Source organism: Mauremys mutica, chromosome 8 (assembly GCF_020497125.1).
Source record: "Mauremys mutica isolate MM-2020 ecotype Southern chromosome 8, ASM2049712v1, whole genome shotgun sequence".
Classification (NCBI taxonomy): Eukaryota; Metazoa; Chordata; order Testudines; family Geoemydidae; genus Mauremys; species Mauremys mutica.
Window position 1 is genome coordinate 87764348 of NC_059079.1, and position 27683 is coordinate 87792030.

A 27683-nucleotide genomic window follows, 5' to 3' on the forward strand; every position below is an offset into this window, starting at 1 on the left:
AAGAAAAGCGCTTTTCAAAATGGTCCTATGTTTTATTTCACGTACATCCACTACTAGCTAAAAACTGTGAGCTCCACTGAAGTATCATTGAAAGTTCCAGACACAGCTTAAGGAAAGTATGTGGCTCTTAATTTGGGGGGTGGGATAATAGATTTTGAAGTTCCCCAATTCTCTCCACCTGCACAAACCTTATTTTTTTTAGACCTAAGCCCTCCTTTACAGTTCCAAAATGTCCAGATAAATGTGGGAAGAAGTTGGATGGTCATGGGGGAGTTCCCTTAATTCCAGTCCCACTCCAGCTGGGTGAGGCTGGGACCAGAAATCTGTGGATCTTACGAAAAAGCCTGTTCTTTGTGAGGTTTTTAACCCAATTTTTACAAACTCCTAAAGCTTGCATACAAATTTTGGTTACTGAACCAAATTCCAAAATTGTTGAAGTTCTCTCAATCAGGAAATAGTATCTAGTATCCATTGACAGATAAATTCATGTCTTCAAGGATATTAGGACACTCTCTACCCAGGAAAAACATTATTAAATTTTCTATACTGAGTTCTGTTTAATTGTTTTACTTGAATATGAACTTTTCTAACTGTTCTCGTGAGTAGGAAATAAATTGTGCACAGGGCAACAGAAAATCTCATGTAGATCTCTTTAGGTACCTATCCTTCCTTAAACCATCTTTCTTTAAAGGGGTTCACAGTCCTGCCATCTCAAGGCTCTTTATAAAACAGTGAATACTATAACCCAGATTTTAAAGATGGAGAAACTGAGGCCCAAATCCTTAAAGCTATTTAGGTGCCTAACTCCCCTTGATTTTAATGGGAGTCAGGCATCTAAATACCTTTGAGGATCTGGGCCAGAAAGCCGAGCCAGAAAGAAAAGCCAAATCTGCTAGCCACTAGATTCCAACTGCATTGTGCCATGCACAGCTTCTAATGCTGGGGCTAGCACCATGGTGTAATTGAGAGTTCTGGCTGAAGAAGTGAAAAATGGCATGAACATCTGAAAGCTACACAGCAATGTAACTAACAGCTGGTGGCATGTTTAGCATATGCTCATGCAAACTACAGCAGTGGGGGGAAGAAAATACCTTCCCTGTCTCTTAAGTTATTGAACATTCATAGAAAATGATGGAGGGAAGGGGCTTTTCCCCATTACATATACATCTCAGGTATTTCTGCAGTATGTGGTTGCTCAGAACACACAGTGTAGATGAACATACACGGAGAAAAGATTTCCCTGCTAGTTCAAGTGATATGACATGGTAAATATTAGCCGAGATTAACTGGTTAAATGTTAATAATGTTGTACTACAAAGGATTGTTTCCACCTTGAGAGGACAAGAGCTTAATTTAATAATATAATAATACCTCAGTTCCTCAGAGCTCTGCACATACACTAGCCAGTTAATCCCCCCAGGCTAGCACTTGCTAAGCTGTTTGCTTCCTTCCAGCCACAAACTTTTGACTGCAAAATCTGCAGCCAGGTTCAAAATCCCACTTTAGTGCAACGCCAGCACATTAGCAGCGCCCTCTCCAGCTGCGTGGAGCTGCACCCTGGGTGCCTTGCTACTAGGCTTTCTGGAATAGCCACCCACCTTGCTACACCCTTCTGTAATCACAATGCCCCACGAGCCTTGGGAGGGAGGGGAACTGGCCCAGGGAAGTCTTGTCTGCCGGGCGTTGGGCTGTGGGGAGGTGAGCGGTTGTTTGCAAATAACAAACAGCGGTTTCAGTTCAGTGAGCAGGTTTTGACTTACTCGCTACCAAGTAAAGCGAGACAGGAGTTTAAAGCAATCCAGCAGCTGCCTCCAGCCTACAACCGGGGACCTTTTGCAGAGTGCCTACCTCTCCTCTGCACTTGGCAGCTCCTTATCCCGGCAGGGAAACAATAGGCAGCTGCCCCACTCCCACCTGGGGGCTGCCTGCGAGCCCTTCCAGAGGAATTAGGGAAAGTCGCCCCTCATCCAGCCAACAAGAGAAGAGCTAAGGAGACATTCTGCCCCCCGGCACCTGCCTCCCCCCGCTCGGAAAGCCGGGAGAATCCACTTCCCTCTCCTACACTAAGCCTCCCCCTGGATGAGTTGCTCCTAGGAGGTAAGCAAGTGCCCTTTGCTGAAGTTCTGTTCCTCCCTTTCCCACAGCTGAGTGGCCAGGTGGGTGTGAACGTTACCAGCGATCATCAGAACCAAGAGGGGGCGCAGGAGGTGGGGATGTGAAACGCTGGGGCAGGCTGCGACTAGAGCAGGGGAGAGGGGCAGGCTCCTTGTAATTGGAAAGGGGAGTGGGAGTCTTTCTCCCTTGTTGTTGTCTGCCCCTGCTGCGCCCACACCCTGAAGCCGGAAGGCTGAGAAGCCCTTGTTTGTATTTGTCAAACTGTGTCTTGGACATTATTTGTCTGTATCCCCTAGTTATTGCTTGCTGCAGCTTAATTATTTCCTACATCTGAGAAGCCACACATCATAAGCGCAGCAGGGATCGTGTTAACATTAATCCTTGCAGTGATGAAAGGCAGACAGGCAGCATTTAACTGCAAACCAGTTCTTCCAGTACAGAGGGATGTGCCTTGTTCTTACTGCTATTAGGAGAGCTGGCCTAACAGAGAGTTTGTGTTCTGGTGTTGGGGAGGTTTTTTTTGTTTGTTTGTGGGGGTTTTTTTTTCCAAAACCTTCACCAAAAGATTGATCCTTGTGGTGTTGGGGAAAAATTGAAAATTTTCAAGCAGCTCCAATTTACTACAGCAGCAAACTAGATGACATAGGCCCTGTCTCAAGGGGATTACAATGGGAGGCCCCAATCCAGCAATTGGCTCTTTGTGGTTGGCCCCCCTGGAGTTTCTGTGCTGGTGTGGGTGTGTAGCTGGGCTGTAAAGGCCCAATTCTGCAAACACTTAAGCATGGGCTCAACTCTATGACTTCAAAATCTATTTTACAATTTGGGGATGGGGGAAAGACACCCATATCAACAAGTCTCTAAATTAAGACTAAAAATACAAAATGGGGAATGGCGAGAGAACTGCACTTTTTTTTTTAATCCAAACAAAATACAGTACTAGTGGGCAACCTCAAGCACACCAGACAAAATTGTGAATGTTTCATTTTCTCTCTCATATCAGGTCTGCAAGGCTCTGTATATTTGTGGGAGGATTCAGGAAAATATATTTTTAAGATTCATTTCAAAGAGTTATATGTACAGGAGAAAGGAGTATGGTAGAGAGGATCAGGCCCTGTTCCCAGTAAATCTGTACTCTGGGGCAATCCCACCACTTGGGATTTTAAAATTGCCAGCTATTCAGTTATAGTGCTAACACAGAACTGTATCAGTGTTCCGCAATTTTAAAATATGTGATGTTCTAGCTAAGATCTGTGCAGTATTTGGTATTGCATGGGAAGATGATTTGTACCAATAGGTAGGGGGCTTGTCTTCACAACAGGGGTAAGTAGACCTAAGTTATGTTACTCCAGCTAACGTGAATAACGTAGCTGGAGTTGACGTAGCTTAGGTCGACTCTACCCTGGTGTCTTCACTGCGCTGTGTCCACGGAGGCTCTCTCCAGTCAATTTCTCTTACTCTTCTTGGGGAGCAGGAATACCAGGGTTGACTGGGGAGCTCTCTGCAGTTGATTTAGTGGGGCTTCACTAGACCCACTATATTGACCCCTGCTGCATCGATTGCAGCAGTGTCGATCTCCCTGTAGAGCCCAGAGTCACAAACTGTTGTCTTATTCCAAAACTTGTATTATTTTCTTCATTAGTATCATGTGTATCCCATAGATACTTTGATGTATGGAACTTGTTTTCTAAGTAAAATAAAATAATTTAACAGTCTACCACCATACAAAATTCTTCTAAAAAACAAGAGTTGAAAATGTGCTAACTAGTTTTTTGTGTACCAAGATGTCATTACTGCCAAAACAATGAACTTGTAAAATTCACATGTTCTGTGCAGAAGCTGATAGGTCTTTCCATGCCAGAGTAATACGACAGTGGGCCCAATCCTGGACTCCTTACTCAATAAAAATTTGGACTGAGTTCTGCTTGCATAAGGTAGACAGGATTGGGACATGAATGTGATACTGATTTCTCATTGATCCATAGATGAGCTGGGAAGGGTGGGCAAATGCTGCTCTTTGGAACTGTGAGGAAAAACTATATTCCTGGTAGGTAAATTTTGGAACCTAATAAGGTTGAAGCAATGTAGCATATGTTCCCATGGCATGTGTGGTAAAAAAACAAGTGTCTACTATAAAAATGTTGTTTATTAATTTATGGTTCCGTAAATGTATTTGGGACTATATGCCAGGTAGAGTGTGCCAAACAAAATACAGAGGTTTCTGCCTCCAAGGCATGAGGTGCAATATAAAAATGGCTTCCAGTTACTGAGCCAAACCCTTCTGCTTGGTCTGATGCCATTCCAATTTGCAACACAAAACTAGCCTGTCACAGAATATCCTCAAAAGGTCCTTTTAGAGCACTAATGCCTTGTAGAAATTTGGGAGGAATAAGCAAATATCCAAGCTGCCCCATTTGATACATCTTTTAAAGGGTAAATTATTTCTACTCAGAGTTTACCATTCTCAGACTTTCACATGTCATAGGATGATGAAATATTTTCCTGGATTTGCTCCTGAATATTCTCTGCAAATGACAAGGATGTGTGGTATGCTTCAACCCGCAACTGCAGAGAGCTAGATTCAAATTGTTTCTTGCTCAGTCCTGCAAAAGGGTCCCCCAAAAGCAGAGCTTTTCTTCCACCCAGAATTTAGTTGATTTCAGTCAAATGCTATTTGGGATTGAGAATATTTCTTTATGGTAGGGTGACCAGGCAGCAAATGTGAAAAATTGGGACGGGGTTGGGGGGTAATAGGAACCTATTTAAGAAAAAGACCCAAAAATCGGGACTGTCCCTATAAAATCAGGACATCTGGTCACCCTACTTTATGGGACTGATGAAACTGTGGCAGATAGTGTAAGTACTGCCCATGCCGGACAACTTCATCATTGGAGACTCTCACATGGCTGTGTACCTCAGTTCAAATCACTAGATACTACTGACTGAGAGTTATGGAAGTGATAGTTCCCTGTATGCTTGCATATGCTGTTAAATGTTCTGCAGTGTTCCATATCTTTCCCCCGCAGTGAGATCTGAGTCTGATAGCTTGTTTCAGCGGGTATTTGCAACCATGTGCATTGACAGCTAATACAAACATAGGTGCTAGAACTGGGGTGGCTTGAAGTGGTTTCCATCACATACAGGGTTTATAGTTTGGTTCAATGGCTCTCAGCAGCATCGTTATAAAAATTATTCCTGCACGACTGAATAAAAAGATCATGTAATCAGAAGAGGAACAAATCCTATCGCTAACTTGTGGAGGCCATTTTTGTAGTAGATTTTTGTAGCTCTTTCTACGTTGTAATAGAATAATAAGAAGGAATAATAAGGCCTATTGTCCCTTTAAGCAACACAAATCTGAATTTCATCACCCAGGGTGAATTTGCCTACATTCCACATTCCCTAACTCCTACCTTTTAGGTTCAATGGAAGCTGTGAGCGTGTATCAAGATAGTACATATCTTCTTCATTTGAGAAGATCAACAGTGCTGAGAAATAAAAATCAGGTGGCACAAGTTTTCTGGTTCCACTTTTTAGTACTGCCACACATACATATACCTTTAGTATTTCCACTACAAAAGATGGTAAATACGGGATTAGATGGTAACTCACCCACTATCCATAGATTAAAGGCTTGGTACTGAAAATGCACCCTGTTACAACCCAATCATGTAGCTGGACATCTATTCTTCATGGGAGATATACCTTTGAGATGGGCTTCCAGGCCTCCTAACTTTCAATAGTGTGTGTTTGAAGCAGCCTCTGAAAACAAATGTATGACTGATGGCATGCATGACATTTCACCATGGCGTGTTAGCATAAACTGTAGTTGCTAAGCAACTTTATAATAAATTCAGATTAATCAATGACAGGTTAACTTGAACGGCAGCTGGAGTGGCTCAGCACTGCTGAAAATCAGGACACTTCTGTTTAGGTGACTTGAAAACTTTGACCACTGTCTCCAGGTGAACTGGATGACTTATTACATGTTAATTATTTTCTTTAATAACTGTTTGGGGTTTTTTGTAGTAAAATAATAAATAAATTGCATTTGGCCATAGGGTACTTGGCTGCTATGATCTACTATTTGCCAACCTTTTTGCCTTAGACTTTGGTGATATTTTTGTGTTGTGTTTTTTTTCACACTTGCTTGCTTCAACCTGCATTGATGTGATACTTTGGATCATTTTATCCTATACCTTGCTGAGGACTGCTAGTTGTTCCATAGGTGTGATTACTTCTTAAGTGGTGCTTTTGATGCCTGATCAGGAACCATCCAACTCAAAACACTTGTTTGGAATATCTGCCTTTGCCCCTGCTTTGGGTTAAACACCATCACCTTGTTTTGTATCACTGTTCTCCTGTGGCAATTGGACGATAATCCTGGGAGTTCTTTGTTTCTTTGCTGTGAGACTCAGAGGAGTGTCATTTCAGTGCTGCTACACATTGGTCAGGGGAGCATGAACAGATCTTTGATTTGTACTTGATTGCCTCTAAGCCCAGTGTTGATATCACCTTTTCTGAACCCTTCTGGCCAGTTGTCTCAGTTCTCATTTACAGTTCTTTAAATTGCTGTTACTGGCACTATATTTATGCTCGTAACTTTTGAGTGTCACTCATCACAAATTGTTTCATCTTCCATTTTGCTCATGGCAAGAAATTACTTGGAAAATTGTAAGCCGTTTTTTACCAAATTGGGTAAAGAGGTTACAACTTCTGTGTGTCCACAACAATAGATACTATGGGCAAAGTTTTAAAAGCTGCCTAAATCACAAAATTGTTGAAAGTGGCTTAGGCACCTAGCTCTTATTCATTTCAAATCTGATCATAAGTCACTTGAAAATGGAACTTGGAGTCCTAGTAATTTAGGAACTTTTAGAAATGTTACCCCAGCTCTTGTAAATGTTTGGTTTTGTTTTTCACCCTGTGGGAAGCTGCATAAAGGCCTGATGCTGCATAACAAGACAAATTATGAGTGAGAATCTTTATAAGCAGGTGATGATGTGAACCACATAAAATATATCTGGGAGAGAGAAACAAAAAGATTCTTAGGCTGCTGAGTTACAGAGAATAAATGAAGGATAAAAGAGATGGAATATCTTTGGTTGCTTTTCTTCCTAAACACCATCTACAAATAAACCACTAATGGGAACTTTTATTCTAATATAAGTTGAGGCTATCTAAGTATTCCTATGGCATAAATGTTAAAACATTTGGAATGTTATAGTTCATGAAAGAACAACCCTATTTAAGATTTCCTCTTCTCTTACGACTTTTCTTCCTATGTCTGCCTTGTCCATCTGTCCTAGGGCCTGATCCAATTCCCAGGGAAGTCAATGGAAAGGTTGCTTTTTTCTTCAGTGTGGGATCAGGCCTCCACTTGGAAAAAAGTCGTTTTTTCTAGTGGTGAGAACACAAGTCTGTTTATATCTTGGTTTTATTCCTGACTCACCCTGTGGCCTTGGGCTAATGGTTTCCTCTCTCTGCCGCCCTTTACAGTCCATAAAATGGGAATATCTATAGCCACCATCCTGGGATGTTTTGATATCAGATTGCGACCCTGGGACCTGTTGGTACCAACTGGCAGAGAACACGAGGAGGATAGTGTTTTACAGGGATCCCCTGGGTCAGATATCTGCATAATAGTTCAATCAGTTCATAATAGTTGAAATGTATGTACGGATAATATTTAAGGACTTATATAGCTATACTAAAAATATGTTCTAAAGGTCTTGGAGCTATAGCAGGTCAACAGGAGATGACATAGCTCCTGCCTTAAAGGAACATTTCCAAGGTAACAGAGACTCTTCTCTGGTCATTTGTGAACTGTATGCCTCACAATGTAGACCTATTTGCATATGAAGTCAGGGGCCAAATGAAAGAGTTACGGGATGAAACAAACAGCGGGAGGATGTCCTGTTTCTGAATACAGACAAATAATTGTTGTATATTGGGGGTGCTAAGAAATATGTGGGATTCTTCACTGAGGATGCAAACTGACCATGTGTTTTATGAAAGAAGGGTCACAGAGTAAAGCGTTGAAAGGGTTTTGGGTGAGCAATACACTGTAAGACATGAGCGTATCTAGTTAATTAAGTCTAGGTCTAGAACGCATGTTATGATTTTATTTTATATGTGACCATTTGTTTCCAAGACCTTGACTTGCTATCGCTTGAATCGCTGTGCTTTGTTAAATGAAGTTACATTTATAGTATAAGTATATCTGTGTGCTAAGCAGAGACATGATCTGGGGTGTACTGTTTGTTTGTTTTTGGAAGCAGTGAATCAGTGAATATTGCAAGAGGCTGGGTCTGACGCTGCAGGGAGAAACTCAGAGGGCTCAAGGGTTGGGGTCCATGTGCCAATCACTAACCTGTAGAGCAGTGTTTCCCAAACTTGTTCCGCCGCTTGTTCAGGGAAAGGCCCTGGCGGGCCGGGCCGGTTTGTTTACCTGCCCCATCCGCAGGTTCCACCGATCACAGCTCCCACTGGCCACGGTTTGCTGCTCCAGGCCAATGGGAGATGCTGGAAGTGGAGGCTCGGCCCTACACAAGCGGCATCCCATGTTTGAGAAACACTGCTGTAGAGTAACAGCAAGGCCTCTGAGGCCTAGAAGGGAGGGCTTGTGTTGCCCATAGTCGGCAGAGTTGCGGAGCTGGCCCACGTTTTTTTCAGACAAGGCTTCCTCATGGTGAACCTCTATGAAAGTGCTATTGTATGATAGGAAAGAGTCAGTTCAATATAACTTGACACCAGTTAGACTGTCATCAGGCACAGCAGCATGCAGAAATCAGAAAACAGATTTAAAGACTGGGATAGTCTGTCTGTAGCAAAGATTAGCTAGTGGTTTATGCTGCATAATGCTTATGCGAGGCTAGTTATGAGTGTTAGAGCCTCCCTTGTGTCATGTAAGTATCCTCAGTACTTATGTCATAAGACCTAAACAGTGTGGGACAGTATCATTATCCCCATTTTACAGATGAGGAAACTGAAACACAGACATCAAAGTGACTTGCCCAGGAGATCTCTGGCAGAGCCCAGATTTGCTGAGTCCAATCCAGTGCCCAATTCCAATTACTCTAAAAACCTAGAGAGTTGAATAGACAATAACACCCTCTCAATAGGTTTCTTAAATCATCTGATAGAACTCTGAGTTTGGGAGAGGATATAACTGTCTATAAAATATTACAGGTTGGCTCATTAAATTGTGTGGCAAGGTTACAACTTTCTATTCATTTCCCTATGATTGTTTTCATCAGTGTTCAGTGGGGTGATTCCAGCTGTGTAATCATGCAAATGAGAGCAACATTTGGTTTAGCAGCTTTGCAGGGATAAGCTGAATCTGTTGGCTAAGAGTCATGTTTTTATTTTAACTTTTGTTGTTGTAATTACTTTTCTGGAGAACTTGCGGGAAAAAGCTGCTATATAATTGGGTTCAGGGTTGTGTTCCTGAGTACATACAATTTTAAACTTTTTATAGATTCAGTGCCCACTGAAGTCAATCTGGAAGACTTCTCTTTACTTCAATGGACCTAAAGGGCTAAATTCATTCCTGGGGTTACTCCACTGCAGTCAATGTAGTTACATCAAGGATGAATTTAGTCCTGACGCATTTGACCTTCACATGTGTTCAGGGAACAGAATAACCTGTTCACTACCCTCCTTTAAACATGTAAGATTTCTTGAGCTGTAAAATGATACCCCTGTAGGCAGTTATTTCATTCTCAGTCCCTTTCCTAGCCTGCTTCTCCCTGAGTAGTTCTTGCATATTTCATAAAGTGAATAATAACCACTCAAACTCAAACGATGATGTATTTATCTCACATTATGCCCTTAAAATACAGACAGCCCCTTTTAATATTTCTTTAAATTACTTGATGGTTGTGTACAGCTGACACATTATTACATGGATGAATGCTTTCTTCTAACTTATTTTGGTGCCTACATTTATATCAATGTTTGTTACAGAAATAGTCAGGACCCTTTCACCGTGAAGGCTTTGTGGAAAGCAACTCAGTATAGTGAGAGAGAACCTATTTGTTTGCATTTTAGACAATGGCACCAGCAAACTGGAACTTTTCTTTCCTTATGCACATGGCATATAGATACATGACTACTGAAGCAACATAGAAAATGTGTGGTGCCAGACTGAAGCACTGACAAGTGAAACGTTGTGCTTTTATCAAGTGACTGGGTGTGTGCTTCTAAGACACACCTATAGGTAAGCAGGAAATGAAGTTTTTGTATCCATTCAATCCTTGACCTCTGCTCAAGCTGCCAAAAGTTATGATAAAGGGTTTTAAGAGTCTGTACGGGGCTGAAGCACTCTTGTATCTTTAACCCAACAGAACTGTTTCCAGAGGGTTCTTCTGCTAGTGCAACTTCCAAATTAAAAGAGGAAAGGAAAATGAGAAGATAACTAGCAAAGTTTAAGGAGAGATATCCAAACATATTGCAGTGAACACTTAATCTTGTAAAAGCACTTCCTGCTTCTGAGAGATTAGACTGGAGATTTTGAGTCCTATAGATATGTAGCATGAAGTATTTTCCCCTTTTGTTCTCCTGAAACCTGTTTAGTGATAGTGAAAAAGGTTAAGATGAAAGAGGTGCATTTTACAATCAGTATTTGCTTTGAATATATAGATCAGTGTTTGAATATTTTCTTTTCCTGAAATGTAGCCAGAGCCTTCAAGGTGCTTAAACACAAGCATTATTAACAGCCAAGATTCAGGGTGCTGGATTCTAAATCTGTGTGATGTGCACCTCCTACAAACCAAGTACACTGGGCAAGTGACTTGCCTAAAATAATACTGGTCAGTTAAAAAGCCATGAATGGAACCCAGTGTGCTGAACTCTTTTGCAAAAAATATAATTTAACTATATTATGATCGTGCTTAGCTGCCCCTTTATGTTAGGCACTATACAGACACACAGTAAGACAGTCTGTGCCCCAAAGAGCTTACAGTCTAAGCAAACTGGATAGACAAAAGATAGGAGGGGAAATAGAGGTTCAGTATTTTGAAGTGATTTGCTGAATATTGCTCAGCAGCTCAGTGGCAGAAGTGGGAATGGAACCTTCCAAGTCTCAGTCCAGCCCCCTATTTGCCAGACTGCATTGTCTGTCATCAGAAAGATGTGTCAGATTGTGGGAGCTAAAATATATTGAAAAGTCTTCCAAAGAGGACTGTAGTTAGAAGAGGAGGCTGGGCATCTGGATTAGAGGGTTCTATCCAAAGCACTTTTCCCAAGTGAATTAACTTCTCTATTAACTCAGCTATCCTTCTATAAAATAATTTTTTCAACCCATAGCTGTTTTAGGAGAACTATTTTTAAGCATCATGAGCTCAGTGTGAATTTACACAGTTCCTTCTACACACAGCATTCAGATACTAAACAAAATACTTTATTCTCTCTATATAAAATGCCTTGTATCCAAAGTTTTCAACATGAAGCCTAGAATATTTTTTCCTATTTCATATTGGTGTGGAAATAATCCTTGCTTTTAGAAAGAAGAGGGCTGTATTTGGTGTTGTCAATTATGTGTTTTTAAGAGGATAGAATAAAGGTAAAGCTCATCAGTGTAGGAGACAACTTTCTTGGGGACTGATCTGAGACTGTGGACCTAAGGAACACAAACTTCACCACCTTCTACTCCCAGTGCACGCTACATTACTTGTATTTTCTAACATAAATACATAGCAACAGGTATATTTATACACCCATCTACCCCCAAAAGACCCCTACCAAAACAAGACACTCCATTGCACATGCTTCTCCCCTGAGCAAAAGATGAAAAGACCAAACAACATATGGCATGTTAGTCATGTTGCCGAATGTGCTGCAGGAAGGTGCTCAAACACTCGGGTGATGACCGCTGTACCAGAACCTCAATATAATTGAGAACTAATATGGAAGTGAGGTGAATACTGGAGACAGAAGCAGAAATGGAGCTGAATTTTATACAGTGTGGTCACGGTGCTTTTTGGTTTTCTCATAAAAAGTCAATGTGAAGTAGCATTCTCTGCTTTCTGCATCTGTTGTTGTAAAACCATTGGATGGGACATCTCATTTGCCCTCTGTATCTTCAGACAAAAATTAATTGTATGTCAAACCATATTTTGTGGTGGTGTTCAGACAAAATTATTCTTTGGATTTCTTTCTTTCTCTTCCTCCTACCCTTTGGCAGCATTGGCAAGCCTTCTGTGAAGGTGGTAAGCTCTAAAGACCTAATTCCTCCTCATCTACGCAAGTGTGAAAATCAGGAGTAATTTGCAGGGAGTCAGTGTAGTTACACAATTGCTACGTGGAGTGTAAGCAGGAACAGAATAAGGCCAGTGTTTTGTACAATATTTAGGTAATGACTTATACCAACTTACTGACAAACACCTGTATTTGTAGTGATCTCCATCTTTCTTATTAAAGCATATTTGCCTATATGGATTGGAGAACTGTACAAACAAAAAGTGAAACGTTGTTGTGAAGTTATTTAGCGAGTTTCAAAATTACTGGACCAAATGCAAAGAAAATCGAAGCTGCTATATTTACATCTTTTCTTGGGGCCCTTAGTTTATAAATTACATTGGTAAGTGAGCATGAATTTAAGTTCATGTGTATCTTCAGTCTCTCTACTAGAACACCAGATTGAGCGTTCAGAGACTTGACTTCTATTCCTTTCTGTCACTAGCTTGCTGTGTGGACCATGGGCAAGCCATTTCCACTCTGTGTGTCTGTTTTCCTTACTATCCTTTACCATTTTATCTGTTTAGACTGCAAACCCTTTAGGGCAGGGACTTTCTCTATGTGTTTGTACTGTGCCTTGCCTAGTGCAGCCCCAACTTCAATTTTGGCCTTTAGGCGACAAAGTAATACAAATAATCTCTGATTTTGGCTGCCTGAATCTGCGTCCCTAAACTGATACATTTTGCATGCCAAGGAACCTGAAGAAGCTGTAAACTAAAGAAAGGACTGGTCTGTTTTTATTTGCTTCCTGCTGTTGGTTACTTTTTGCCCTATGCTCTTCTACTACAGCCCTGGGCATACCAGTCACACCATTGTAGAGTGTATGGACTCAGGCCAAATTCAGATGAAAGAGGGAGATTGTTAGATGTTGGTAAACCGATGGTAATTTACATAAGAACATAAGAATGGCCGTACTGGGTCAGACCAAAGGTCCATCTAGCCTAGTATCTGTCTACCGACAGTGGCCAATGCCAGGTGCCCCAGAGGGAGTGAACCTAACAGGCAATGATCAAGTGATCTCTCTCCTGCCATCCATCTCCATCCTCTGACGAACAGAGGCTGGGGACACCATTCTTACCCATCCTGGCTAATAGCCATTTATGGACTTAGCCACCATGAATTTATCCAGTTCCCTTTTAAACATTTTAAACATTGTTATAGTCCTAAATACTGTAAGTCTGTTTAGAGGATTTTTTTTAAATTGGTGCAATACATTCACTGATGAGACGTGAAGGTGAAAATTACATCAGGGTAAACTTTCTAGACTGAATTATGTTCTCTTCTAAATTTGGCCCCTTAGCATCATTTTCGTTATCACAACTAATTCCATTAATCTTAAAATGGGTTTGTAGCATGTTGCTGAGCCTTTAAAATGGCAGTGTGTTCAACTGAAGAAAACAAACAAACAAATCCCCAAACTTGCTGCTAGAGCTGGTCAAAATTTGGTGGAAAAATGTGGACAAGTTTGAGATGAAATTTTCCCAACCATTTCCCCTTGTTTGTTAAAAATCTAGACCTGCTAGTCATATTAAAAAATCTCCAGAAAATATCTAAATCCGCCCAGTATTTCCAGTTGTGATTTTTGTTGTTTATTAATCTAATTGGGACACTAAAATGACCCACCCCATATTTTAAAAACACTGGGATGTGCTTCTTCTGTCACTTTGGCTTTTGGTGGGTGTATGTAAATAAAAGTGCATTGTTAGTTTGAAGTAATGGTTCGTTGGTTGGTTGTTTAATCCCTTCTTAGGCTAGAAATGATTTTCACCCTACTAATTTGGTTCTGTCCTATTAATAGACGTTCTTTCTCTGCCGTGTTTGGCAGACTGCTGAAATTAGCCTGGCTATTTTCTGTTGAACAACAGCCATATCTTCAAGTTGTCAAACGCCTGGTCTTGCCAAAATGTTTTTGTATCTGCCCTAGTTTCATCTCATTGATAATGTCAGCACAGCTCTGAGAAGTGTTTGTTACTTAACTGCAGCTTTCAGACCAGGAGGGTTAGGTACACAATGTGTCATTTGTAACAGCCTGTTAAAATACAGGCTATCGTTTCTTTTGATTTAAAAAAAAAATCTTGTTGATGGAGGCATAGATTAAAAAGATTGAAAGGCAGGAAAGAAGTGGAAGGCTTCCCTCATCAGATCAAATCAAATTGGAGGAGAATTATATTTAGTCTAGTGACTTTAGGATAGGATATGGTTTGAATCTAGAATATAATGTTGGTGTATACTCAGAATCTAAGCCCTGATTCAGCATTTAAGGAAGTCTGGAACTTGAAGCATGGGAGTAATGATCCCATCCTTATTCAGCAAATCATTGAAGTGAATATTTAGTCCTTTGAAAATCGATGTGTAAGCTTTTGCTTAAGTGCATTGCTGACCCAGGGTCCTAAGAGGGAGTGAAAAGTCATTACAGTCTTAGTTGTTCAGCAGGTTCTGTAAGAGATGGTGGTGGTCATAGTCTGGTTCCTAGTAGAGAGTTGTTGTCACCATCAGAACTGGTGCTAATTCATATTCTTGTTGACAGTCTCAGTAGATACTGCAGCACAGAGTGGAACACTTCCTTATGCACCGCAAGGCGGATGATTCAGGGTTGAGGCATGCTGGCAGGGTGTGATGTGGGGAAGCTTACTGAGCTGCTGTGCATGCTAGACCAGTTCTGTAGATCAGCAGAAAACTTCAGTCTCTCTTGTTGTAAATTTGAGACCTTTATTAAGTGCAAAGATATATTTCAGTATGAATGTATGGGATTAACACTAATGAATCATCAGTTAGCAGCCCACTTTCAGTATCTGTAATGGATGTCCTCAACTTCTCTATGGAGCTTGCTGACTACACTGGATGGAAAATTGCTTTCCATCCCCATGAGGATTTTGAAATTTTTTCCTAACCCCAAATTGGGACGAAGAAAATATTTTGCAAACTAAAAAGCCCCTTTCATTTGGGCAACTGAATTTTTTTTTCCAATTTTTACACCCTTCCTCTCCATCCAACCACCACCACTTTAATTTATATTTTAACAAAAAGTTAAAGTTAATTTTTGAAACAAAACGTAATTTTGATAAAAAAAAATCATTTTGAAAATGTCAAACTGTGACACTTCAAAACTTTTTCAAGTTGGGAAATTTGTCAAAAGTGACTCTTTCCCTCAAACAGTTTTAGTTTTGACAAATTGGCATTTTGAGGTGGGAGGGGGCGGGAAACAAAAGTTTAACTGAAAAATTCCTGACCAGTTGCACTAGCAAGAACCTTAAATCCTGTTCACTGTTATATCTATATGCATAAATTCATAACTTGTTTTGTTTGTTATAACTCTGCCATTGTTCCATGTATTTTATGTTTTGTTATAATATTGCTATCTATTAGTCTTCTTTTTAAATGTTATCATTCACTTAACTAACAAATTTTGGTTTGTAATGAGGGGAGAACTATTTCTTTGTGAATTACGGAATACAAAATTTCTCCTTCTGGACAGAAATGACTAGTTCTGAGACCCAGAGCACATGGAAATCTGCTCTAGGTTCTGGAGCTCATGGGGTCATTGTGCATCATACTGTTTCCAATCTAACACGAGAGTGGGAGACTCCTGTGCGTTACTGCAGGCATGTGTTAGACACAATGATAAAGTCTTCCTGCTGTGTAGTTTTTAATATGCTGATATGGCAGACAAGTTTTAATGAGTATTCTGGTAATTAATTCAGACTAATCTGTTGAACAATGAACAATCTGGTAATTAACTGAACTTGATATATGATAACTAATTAGTTGATATAACAAATAGCCAAAGTACAGCTAATTTTTTAAACAAATATTTTAATGGTATTACAGAACATCTTTCAAACATGTTATAAATAGTTTGTTCCACAGGGATCTTTTATTTTAGGACTCAATTTTTTTTAAGACTAGCCAGGCAGATAGAAAGGTAGTAAATTTAGCTTTTAGCACAACCCAATAACAGAGACCACCAATCCTTAATCACTGACTTGCTGTTAGACCTTGGGAAAGTCAGCTGACCTCTCTGTTTCAGTTTAGCCATTTACAAAGTGTGTAATAACAAAGTATTTGTTTACCCTGCAGAAGTCCTAGAAGAATTAATGTTTACAAACAGCTTTGCAATGCTTGCCTGACGCAAGCTTCCATAGTATCCACTAAGAAGCCCCAATATGTGCCTCACATTTATCACAGATTTCTTTAAATTTAGAAGGAAACCACATATCTGGAGTCTGAGATTAACACAGTAACTATTGCAAATGTGGTGTTGTTTTTTTTTTTAATTGCAGTCACTGTGTATAAGTAGAAAGTGTTGCTAGAACTGTTCAGGCCACTGGTTATAAATAATATTCACTGAAAATGTAGCCCACTCTTTTCATGAGTAACTAATTATAAAGCAACCTGATTTATGCAAATCCAGGCCAGTTTAGATATGTGTAAACTAGTCATGGTTCAAGCACTTCTTCAGCACCTGAGCCAATGGATGTTGGGAGTAGGTGGTGGATGGAAGGGAGAGGTGTAGTGAGCTGCTATTTTTCGTCTTGGTCAAGACTCCTGCTGGATCCTGATGACCTTGGGTTTTGCAGGTCTCAAGCTGCTTTGTGCAACTCAGCTGGTACTCTCTCACGACCTACTTTTGGGTCCTGTCCCACCATTTGAAAACTGCTTATCCAAGCCATCCATCCTTTTGCTGAACAGAGCTATGAAGTGGGGGAAAACATTAACTTATTTATTTATTTATTTCATTTGCTTTAATCCTCTGGGGATAGGTAGAGACCCTGGGGTGGGATTTTCAGAAGTGCCATGGGTTGGCTTAATTTTGTTCCCATTGAAGTCAAATCCCATTGACTTCATTAGGGATAGTGTTAGGCCACCACTGAGCACTTTTAAAAATCCCACTTTCCAAGCCCACGGTTTTGTCCAGATTTTCCCATGCTGAAGAGAAAAAATAGAAACTGTTTTCTCAGGACACTTAAACTGAGATACAAAGAGAAGTCTCAACTTCTTATCTTAAGAAGTCCTTCCTCCTGGAGTATTTCTTAACCCTTTTACCTCCTCCCCCACTACAACCTGACACACAAGTGTTTACAAGGTTGATGAGATATTTTATCTTGGGCTGCATGTCTGGCATGAAACTTGTATAAATTCACTGCCGATGCCCATTTGAATAACAAATGCATATTTAAAATCCCCATCCTTTAACACAGGAGACTTCATTTCAATTCTGAGGGAGCTTACCTAGATATTGAACCATGGTGAAATTTTCAACTCCTAATAATCAAGGTTGAACCTGGGATGACCCTTATGTGTATCCTGAATGGGTTAAATTATCCTGACATAAAGGACATTGGTAACTTCTGAGATCATAGACCTTTGAGGATTGCCTTTCCAAGAGCATATGGTGTATGTTTCAACTCCTAATTCTCTAGCAGGAGTTGCGTCCAACTGTTTGAACAGTTGCTCTTAGCAAATTATATAAGAGAAGAGGGTTTTGCCTGCCTTCCTTTTGAAGAGATAGAAATGATTTAGAAATAAAAGAGGAAGGGAGCCGAAGAAAAGCTTTTTAATTAACAGTCTTGGTTGTTATGTTGTTTCCTGGGGTGTGAACTACCCATTTCATCATTCCCTTTCTTTATTGCTCCAGTCACACGGGAACCCTCTGCACAGTGTTCTTCATTGTCTTGTTAGTTGATTAGATTAAGACAAGTTTTAGTGGAGTTAATGGTGTTAATTAAAAGGGTGATTCTGTTGAAATCTGGAAAATGGCCCTATTTATGAGAAGATAGGGGTTGGTGTAGCAGAACAGACCAATGATCCGACTAGTGAAATATCTTGTTTCGTGCTGTGACCAGTACTGCATGCAGTCGGGACCCAAAATCTACATGAAGCACCTCATTGTCTAATGCTATACAATAGGAGGACACTCTTTTTTTACTTCAACTACTGATCAACTTATGTTCTAAAGCATTTCCCACTTTAATTATTCAAATGTAATATAGCCAAATATCAGAAGCTTGTATTATAGATACATGGTCATAAAGTAGGGTTTTTTGGGGGGGGGAAGGGGGGGGTTGTGGGCAGGACAAACAAAACCGCAAGAAAATATTTCAGTGAACTTTGGGAGCAGTCCTGCCCTCACTGAAGTCGGTGTTGATGTCAGTGGTACGGGGTTGTCTTAGTAAGTAGAGGAGCCTCAAAAGCCATATTGAATATTTTTTCAAATTTACCTCTGTGAAGTTCTTCCCCTTAAAATTCCTGCTTCTCTTTAGATTTTTTTGCTGACTTGCTAACATGAATCATCTGGCTTGCATAGACTATCCTTTTTTTCCCATTTTGCTTCGTTTAATTTCTCTCTGATGTGACATAAATCCCCCACAGTCAATTCTGCATATTAAAAATGTGATAAGAGAAGCCTAGAGGAAAGTTAAAGGCAACAATCACTCTCTCTTTGTTCCTCTCTATCACTTTTCCAACGTGCATTCTGCATCTACGTTAGGAAAGCTGCTCTGTGGGTCAGGAAGGTTCAGTGGGCCAGTTCTGTAGACCAGCGGTTCTCAACTCGGGGATCTGGGGGCCATAAGTAGGTTTCGGGAGTCTGCCAAAATAAATTGGGCTTCAGCCCGGGTGGCAGGGCTAAGGGAGAGAGCTCTACCTCCACCTTCTGACTCACCTCAGCAGGTCACCCAGCAACAAGTTTCACACTGATTAAGTAAAACACAAATAATGTTCAGTTTTTTCATTCGTACCTATATTATCCTTTTCTTTTTTATATATTGTGTGTTTGTTTAACTGTATTGCTATCACTTTGCTATCTGCTGTAGACAGTCTCACGCTCTAGTCCTGCAGTGTGATGTCTGAGTTCTGGCACTGTTGTTGAGATTTAGTTACAGTCTTGAGCTCTACGATGAAGCAGCTGCCAGATTCCTCTTGTTGTCTGAGTGGCTCTTGGGCCCAGTGCAGTCCCCTCCAGATTCTTGCACTTGGAACAGCCCTTTCCACCAGTAGGTGTTACTACACTATAGTCCAGAGATTGGCTACCTTTGGCACGTAGCCCGACAGGGAAATCCGCTGGCGGGCTAGGACGGTGTGTTTACCTGCAGCGTCCACAGGTTCAGCCAATCGCAGCTCCAACTGGCCACAGTTCACCGTTCCAGGCCAATGGGGGCTGCGGGAAGCGGTGCGGGCCGAGGGAAGTGCTGGCCACCGCTTCCTGCAGTCCCCATTGGCCTGGAACGGTGAATTGCCACCAGTGGGAACTGTGATCGGCCGAACCTGTGGACATTGCAGGTAAACAAAACGTCCCGGCCCACAAGCGGTTTTCCCTGACAGGCAGCATGCCAAAGGTTGCTGGTCCCTACTATAGTCATTGCCAGATGTAATGTCAGAAATTAGAAAAGTTAATTATCTGGGGGAAAGGTCAGAGCATGGTATGAAAAGACATTTCACAGATGTGGTCTCTGTCTGAAAAAGAATTTCTTCTGAATAAGATTTATCACTAGAGAGAGAGGTTTAAGAAACATCTTGAAGAAGAAAGATGAATTTCTTAGAACCCCAAAAGAGTCTTTCCCTCTCATTACTGTATTTCTCTGTAATTAACAACCTCATTTTAAAATTTCATTGATTGCAGGTGGACAGAACGTGGTGGTCAGGAGGTGTTCAGGGAATGCAAGTTCAAACGTGAGGCCAGTGCCAAATGCAAATAGAGTATAATTACAGTGGTTAGATATTGTCTTGACAGTAGCTCAAGTTCTGCTTCACGTTGAGTCCCGCTGAAAGAGAACCCTACATGCTCTTATTCTCACTTTTCACTCTAGTTACTTGCAGTGTGATGTCAGTTCTGCAGTGAGCTTCATATAGGTATTGGGATCATTGCAGGATCTCATTGCAAATTCAGGGCCTTATGATCCCATCACAAACCCATTCAAGTCAATGGGCTGACTCCCATTGACTTTGACTCCTATTGACTTACCTGGGATTTTGATGATGCCTTTAATATCAAATAGTTTGTCTGTCATGTGTATATCTATATTTAAGTTAAGGAAAGGAAGCTCTTAAAAGCTGTCAGTCAAGCATTTAGCCGATAGAAAAAGGAAAAAGATGTACATGTTAATAGTTTAAAATACAGCATTTTAAGAGTGCCCTGTAACAGGAAAATCCAATTCTTTCCTTCACAGGTTCTTGCTGTATCAGATTTTTTAAAAAGTGGTAAATAAAGTTTTAATGTTCATTACATGTGGCATGCACACTGAATTTGATATCTACTGTGAAATGCAATTGGTTTTAGCTCTGTAGCTGAAAAGAAACATTTTTAGCTGTCTTAGTCAATTTCCGCCTTTCTATTATTTATGGGACTTTGTCAACTCCCTCTGGTGGCAAATGTCTGAAATTTACTTATGTATGCAGTGTAGTTGTAGCCCTGTCAGTCCCAGGATATTAGAGACAAGGTGAGTGAGGTAATATCTTTTTTGGGCCAACTTCTGTTGGTGAGAGAGAGAAGTTTTTGAGCCACACAGAACTCTTCTTCAGGTCTGGGAAAGGTACTCCCAGGGTCACAGCTAAATACAGGTTGGAAAAGACTGTTTAGCATAAGTAGTTAACACATATTCTAAGGGAGCATTCAAGGTAGAGTGGCCTATTAATACCTCTGCAGACATAAGACAAAAAGAGGGGGCTTGTGGGTTGCAGATTGTTGTAATAAGCCATAAATCCAGTACGTCTATTCAGCCCATGGTTTTTAGTGTCTGGCAGAGTTATGAATCAGCATTTTCTGATTCAGAAAGTTGAAGAAACAACTATTTTGGATCTGTTTTTGATCAACAGGGATTAATTAGTTGCAAAAGTGAAGGTGGTCGAGAATTTGGGAGGAAGTGATCATGAGCTCATAGAATTCAAGATCCTGTGGAAAGGAGAATATAAGAACAGCAAAACAAGGACACTGGACTTCAGAAAGGCAGACTTCAACCAGCTCAGAGAAACAGCAGGCAAGATTCCATGGAAAGACCAACTAGGAAGAAAAGTAGTCAAAGGGAGCTGGCAATTCCTAAAAGATGTATTACTAGAGGCTTAACATCAAACTATTCTGACACTGAGGGAAGATAAGAAGAGCCACAGGAGACTGATGGAGAAGAGCACAAGGAGCTTTTTAGCTATGTAAAAACCAAAAGGGAAACGTACAGGAAATGGAAGGAGGGGGTATGTCACCAAGAAAGTATACCTGTTAATAGTGTGAGCGTGCAGGGACAAAATCAGGAAAGCCAAGGCAAAGAATGAATTACATCTGGCAAGGAATGTTAAAGATAAAAAGACAGAGTTCTTCAAATACATCAGACAAAAAAGAAAGATCGACGATGCTGTGGGTCCACTTCTCAGTAGAGAAGGTGAGCTGGTAATGAAAAATATGATAGCAAGGCAGAGCTGCTCAATGCCTATTTTGCTTCAGTCTTCTCACCAAAAATAACATGTGACCGGACAACTAGCAAAGTTATCATGGACAATAAAGAGGATGGAACGCACATCAGGGTAAGTGAAGATCTTCTCACCAATTTGAATGAATTCAAATCAGAAGGGCCTATTTGCTCAAGGGTACTGAAGGAATTGGCTGAAGAAATCTTGGAGCCACTGGCAATAATATTTGCAAACTCATGCATCACAGGAGAGGTGCTGGAAGACTGGAGAAGGTCTAATGTATTACCCATTTTTAAAGGGGGCGGGAGGAGGAGCTGGGGAACTATAGACCAGTCAGCCTGACTTCGATACCTGGGAAGCTACCAGAGCAATGTATAAAACATTCAGTTTGTGAATATCTGGAGGATGAAGGGTTAATCACTAGCAGCCAGCATGGATTTACTAAGACCAAATCATGACAAACCAGCTTGATTTCCTTCTTTGACAGGGTAACTGGTTTGGTGGATAGGGGGAATGCAGTGGACATAATATACCTGGACTTCAGCAAGGCTTTTGACATAGTCCCACATGACATTCTGATAAGTAAGCTGGAGAAACACAGTCTCGGCAGAACTACCATTAAGTAGATACATAATTGGTTAAACAACCCCAAACAAAGAATAACTATTAATGGAATGATGTCAGATTGGAGGGAGGTCTCAAGTGTGGTTCCACAGGGATCTGTTCTGGGTCTGGTGTTGTTTAACATCTTTATTAATGATTTAGATGAAGGTATAGAGAGCGTACTGATCAAATTTTCTGATGACACAAAGCTTGGGGACAGGAGGTTATCAGTACTTTGGAGCAAAGAGCTAAAATTCAGAGGGATCTTGATAAATTGGAGAACTGGTCTGTAGACAACAACATGCAATTCAACAAAGACAAATGTAAGGTGCTACACCTAGGGAAGAAAAAACAAATGCACAAATACAGAATGAGGGATAACTGGCTTGGCAGCAGCTTTACTGAGAAAGATCTGGGAATTATGGTGGATCACAACCTCAACATGAGTCAGCAGTGTGGTGCAAAAAAAGCAAATGCAATTTTAGGTTGCATCAATAAAGGCATAGTATGCAAGTCATGGGAGGTGATAGTTCTGCTCTACTTGGTGCTGGTTAGACCTCAGCTGGAATACTCTTTGGTCACCAATGTATAGAAAGGATGTAGAGAAACTGGAAAGGATCCAGAAACAAGTGACAAAGATGATCAAGCGGGTGGAATGCAAACCATATGAGCAAAGGCTGAAGGAACTGGGTATGTTTAGTTTGGAAAAGAGGGGATTATGTGGGACATGATAGCAGTCTTCAAATATTTGAAAGGCTGTCATAAAAGAGATGGAGAAAAGTTGTTTCTCTTGCCACTGAAGGCAGGACAAGATTCAGTGGGTTCAAACTACAGCATAGCAGATTTAGATTAAATCTCAGGAAAAGCTTCCTAAGTGTAAGAATAGTAGGACAATGGACCAGACTGCCTAGGGAGGTTGTGGAAGCTTCTTCACTGGAAGTTTGAAAAGGAGGCTGGATAGTCCTTTGTCTTGGATGGTTTAGACATTAACAAATCCCGCATCTTGGCAGAGGGTTAGACTAGATGACCATTGTGGTCCCTTCCAAATCTATGATTCTATGAATTTAAGCTCTCAGGCTCATCCTTTGAAAGTGTTGTGCAGGTTTCTTTCGAGGATAGGGATGATTGATCAGATATAGAGTGATAGATATCAGATATAGAGTGTGAAAAGTGTTTGCCCACAGGTGACAGGGAGTTTTTTGTCTTATGTCATTTTCCTGTGTGAGTTCATTTGAGAGCATAGTGATGGTCTGGTTTCACCCACATAGTTGTTGTTGTTGGGGCATTTAGGGCACTATATGAAGTACACCCCATGTTGTGATAGGCATGTGTAGGATCCATGGATCTTGAAAAGGGTGTTGTGCGGGGTGTTGATCAATGCAAATATGGGTTTTGCATCTGTCGTTCTGGCTTGTCTCTCTGAAATTAACTTTTTTTTTTTAACAGTAGTGTAGTGCGATGGATAAAAAGTCCCAACTATCCTCCAAGGTGCATATGTAGAATCAATGTATCTTACACTTCATAATGGAAAGTAGAATTGAACTCCTTATTCTGTGGAGGAGGTACAACTTTAGTATGATGGAGAAAGAAGTTTACCTTCGCGTGAGATCTGGGATTTGTTCTATTTAGTCTGAAACTGTCTCTCCTCCCCTCTAAAAAAGCCTTGCTGGATGGAGTAACCTTTACCAAGTTTTGAAGGATGTGATTCCAAACTTCCAGATGGCATAAAGAATGGTACTGGGGAGCTGCATGCTTTTCAATTATTGCTACAAAATTAATGTCAGGCTTTCTTTTTCCATGTTATGATCTGAGGGCAAAGAAAGTAGATGCTTAAGAGAGTTTCAAAGCAGTAAGTTTTCTCTGTCTTGGGTTGAGCCCAAGTACTGGAATAGACTCAGAGAGTGGGGTTACAAATGTTGCAGACCCTAGGACTAGCATCTGCATTAATGTGCTGTGTAGGCTGCTGAAAATGTAAATACTGCCCACTCTGTGTGCTCACACTCTATGTGTTGACCATGTGGTCAGTTTTAATATCTGATGGCTAATCTTGCCCTATGTGGAATTTAAATAGACTTCCTACATAGAAAGTGTGTGAAGCCTCAGTGATTAGAAAGCTGCTGGAGATACAGAACTCTGTGCCTGCAAGTCCTGGTGCCGTGCTCAGTTTAGTTAGTGAGCTGCCCACAGACTATGGAAATGTTTTGCATGTAACGTTTGTCCTCTCTGCAAGTGAATTTTAGTGGGAGTTCATCCTGGTTTGAATTCAGTGATTTAAGGAACACTTTCCTAGCTTAACAGAAAAGCTTCAAAAACAGACTCCAGTGAGAAACTGCTGAGCTTGAATTAATATGCAAATTAGATATTATTAACTTGGGTTTGAATAGAGACTGGGAGTGGATTCTATTGAATCTATTTCCCCATGTTAAGTATCCTCACACCTTCTTGTCAACTGTCTAAAATGGGCCATCTTGATTATCACTACAAAAGTTTGTTTTCTGCTGATAACAGCTCATCTTAATTAATTAGCCTCTTACAGTTGGTATGGCTACTTCCACCTTTTCATGTTCTCTGTATGTGTGTGTGTGTGTGTGTGTGTGTGTATATATATATATATATATATATATATTCATATTCTTACTATATGTTCCAGTCTATGCATCTGATGAAGTGGGCTGTAGCCCACGAAAGCTTATGCTCAAATAAATTTGTTAGTCTCTAAGGTGGCACAAGTACTCCTGTTCTTTTTGCGGACTAACATGGCTGCTACTCTGAAACCTTTACTAGCATTGTTTTGTCTCTGGTCATTACTGACCATCAGTCACTCAAACAACCAGTGGATCTAATAATGGGTTAATTCTTTGCATCCATGCTATCTTTCCCCTTTCAAGTGACTGTACTGCAGGTAGACAAGTGCCAGGTTGATAGCCATAAAATCTGAAATCTTCTATTTGTAGGACAGAAATAGCATATGTAACGGAAGTGCAGACTCCAGCCTTTTTCTTTTCAGCACACTTCCCTTTCAGCATGCTTCAGCCTGGTGTGAAGGGACCATCTCTAGTGACAGAGTAAAGCAATTTAATCTCCGACCTTTCTGCAGATATGCTTAACTAAGGTCCCGGTTGCAATGGTGATCTAAGTCATGTGGCCATATCCACCAGGAACTGGATTGAGGACACTAATTCCTTTCACACAGGCTAGCACAGATCCATCAGATGGTAATGACTTTTGGTGACTATTGACCTAGTTGAAATTGGATCTTGTCCTCTAGAGACAAGTCTCAATGTGTTTAACAGCATTTTCTGGAGAATGGCATCTCCAGCCGATTGAATTCTGCAAACTGTGGACCTGATCACATGAGTCATGATTTGCAGGAAAATTCAATCCCACAAACTCTCATGAGTGAAGATTTTTTTCAGGCCCTAATTTAGCATAATTCCAAGCAAATAGTGAGTCATATTTATGTATGTTGAGAATCCTCTTAATCAATTGTGCTTTTGATTTACACTCCAGTTGGTCTTGAACTTGCTGTTTGTCTAGACAAGCCATAAATTATTCCAGATTATGTACTGGTGATGTGGTCGCAAATGACAAAAACCCACCAAACGGATCTTTTGTGATTTAAGCTAAGGCCGCATTCCAAGCCAAGTGCTGCTGAAATGCTGGCAGATAGTTACATGAATGGCATCATTTCACCACTTTATTGTCTTTGTTAATTGATTGACATTTTGTGCAATTTCTTCTGAACAAAATGTGAGTAATTTGCCATGCCAGAAAAACCAAAGCTACTTCCAAATTCACAATAACTTGCTCGCAGTGCACTGATTTCTCATTAGGAATTGTTGTTGTTTATTATATAATATGAACCAGCAAACTTTTGATAATATGCACACTTCCCCCGCACCACCACCACAGCCATTGAGGTGTATAACTTAATTCAAGGCTCTGCGTCTCCTCTCTGTGCTGAGAGACAATATAAGGCTATGCTGATCTCTTTACTTTGCAGAGATTATTGAACGCTTTTCTGCTTCTTGTGGGTTCACAAGCCATAAATTTCACATTAAATTATGGGTTTCCATGCACCTAAAGTCTTAAAGCAAAATTCACCCAGACTCAAGGGGCTTCTATTGAAAAGTAACACTGGGATTTTCAAAGAACCCTATGGGAAGTAGCTGCGCCAAATCTCTTTGAAATTCAATGGAGTTTGGACACACAACTCCTTTTAGGTACCTTTGAAAATCATATTTTAAATTGGCCTGTAAACATGACTTGGTTTCTCAGTTTATAACACAACTGGGTAGATTTCACTTTGGTCTGGTCTACACTAGGACTTTAAATCGAATTTAGCAGCGTTAATTCGAACTAACCGCTCAACCGTCCACACCAGGAAGCCATTTAATTCGAACTAGAGGGCTCTTTAGTTCGAATTCGGTACTCCACCCCGACAGGTGGAGTAACGTTAAATTCGACATGGCTAGCTCGAATTAGGCTAGGTGTGGATGCAAATCGAACTTACTAGCTCCGGGAGCTATCCCACAGTGCACCACTCTGTTGACGCTCTGGACAGCAGTCCGAGCTTGGATTCTCTGACCAGCCACACAGGAAATGACCTGGGAAAATTTGAATTCCTTTTCCTGTCTGGGCACTTTGAATCTGACGTCCTGGCTGGACATCGGGGCGAGCTCCGCAGCACCTGCAACGATGCAGAGCTCTCCAGCAGAGGAGTCCGGCCAATCCAAGAATAGAAAGAGGTCCCCAGCATGGACAGACCGGGAAGTTCTGGATCTGATCGGTGTGTGGGGCGAGGAGTCTGTGCTGTCGGAGCTGCGCTCCAACAAGCGGAATTCAAAGACCTTCGAGAAGGTCTCCAAAGCAATGATAGAGAAAGGATACAGCCGGGATGCAATGCAGTGCCGCGTGAAAATCAAGGACCTGAGACAAGGCTACCAAAAAGTCAGAGCGGCAAACGGACGCTCCGGAGCCCAGCCCCAGACATGCCGCTTCTACGAGGCACTGCATGCCATTCTAGGTGGGTCTGCCACCACTGCCCCACCAGTGACCGTGGACTCAGTGGACGGCATAGTGAACCTGGACAGTTCCTCCTCGATGTTCGCCGATGGGGAAGATGAGGAAGGGTCTGTGGAGGACGGCGCAGGCGACAGCGAACACAATACCGCTTTCCCTGACAGCCAGGATCTCTTCATCACCCTCACAGAGATCCCCTACCAACCCTCCCCGGCCGTTAACCCGGACTCTGAATCAGGGGAAGGATCAGGCGGTAAGTGCTATAAACATGTAAACATTTATTTTTTATAAAACACGTATAAAAAAATAGA

General features: G+C 41.0%; 1 protein-coding gene and 1 long non-coding RNA gene across 4 annotated transcripts in view; one reads left to right on the forward strand and one right to left on the reverse strand.

Moving 5' to 3' along the window:
• Positions 1-1594: 1594 nt before the first annotated feature.
• Positions 1595-27683, forward strand: part of ATP10B (ATPase phospholipid transporting 10B (putative)) — a 235171-nt gene continuing 209082 nt past the window's right edge. Inside the window, exon 1 of one of the 2 annotated variants that reach the window (XM_045028482.1) lies at positions 1595-2097. The gene's annotated coding sequence lies outside the window, so the exon portion shown is untranslated. The remainder of the gene's footprint in view (positions 2098-27683) is intronic. The other variant, XM_045028481.1, reaches the window with a different exon arrangement.
• LOC123376478 overlaps positions 16266-27683 on the reverse strand; it is a 111449-nt gene continuing 100031 nt past the window's right edge. For both annotated transcript variants that reach the window (XR_006581802.1, XR_006581803.1), the window contains exon 3: positions 16266-17042. This is a non-coding gene — a long non-coding RNA (uncharacterized LOC123376478). The remainder of the gene's footprint in view (positions 17043-27683) is intronic.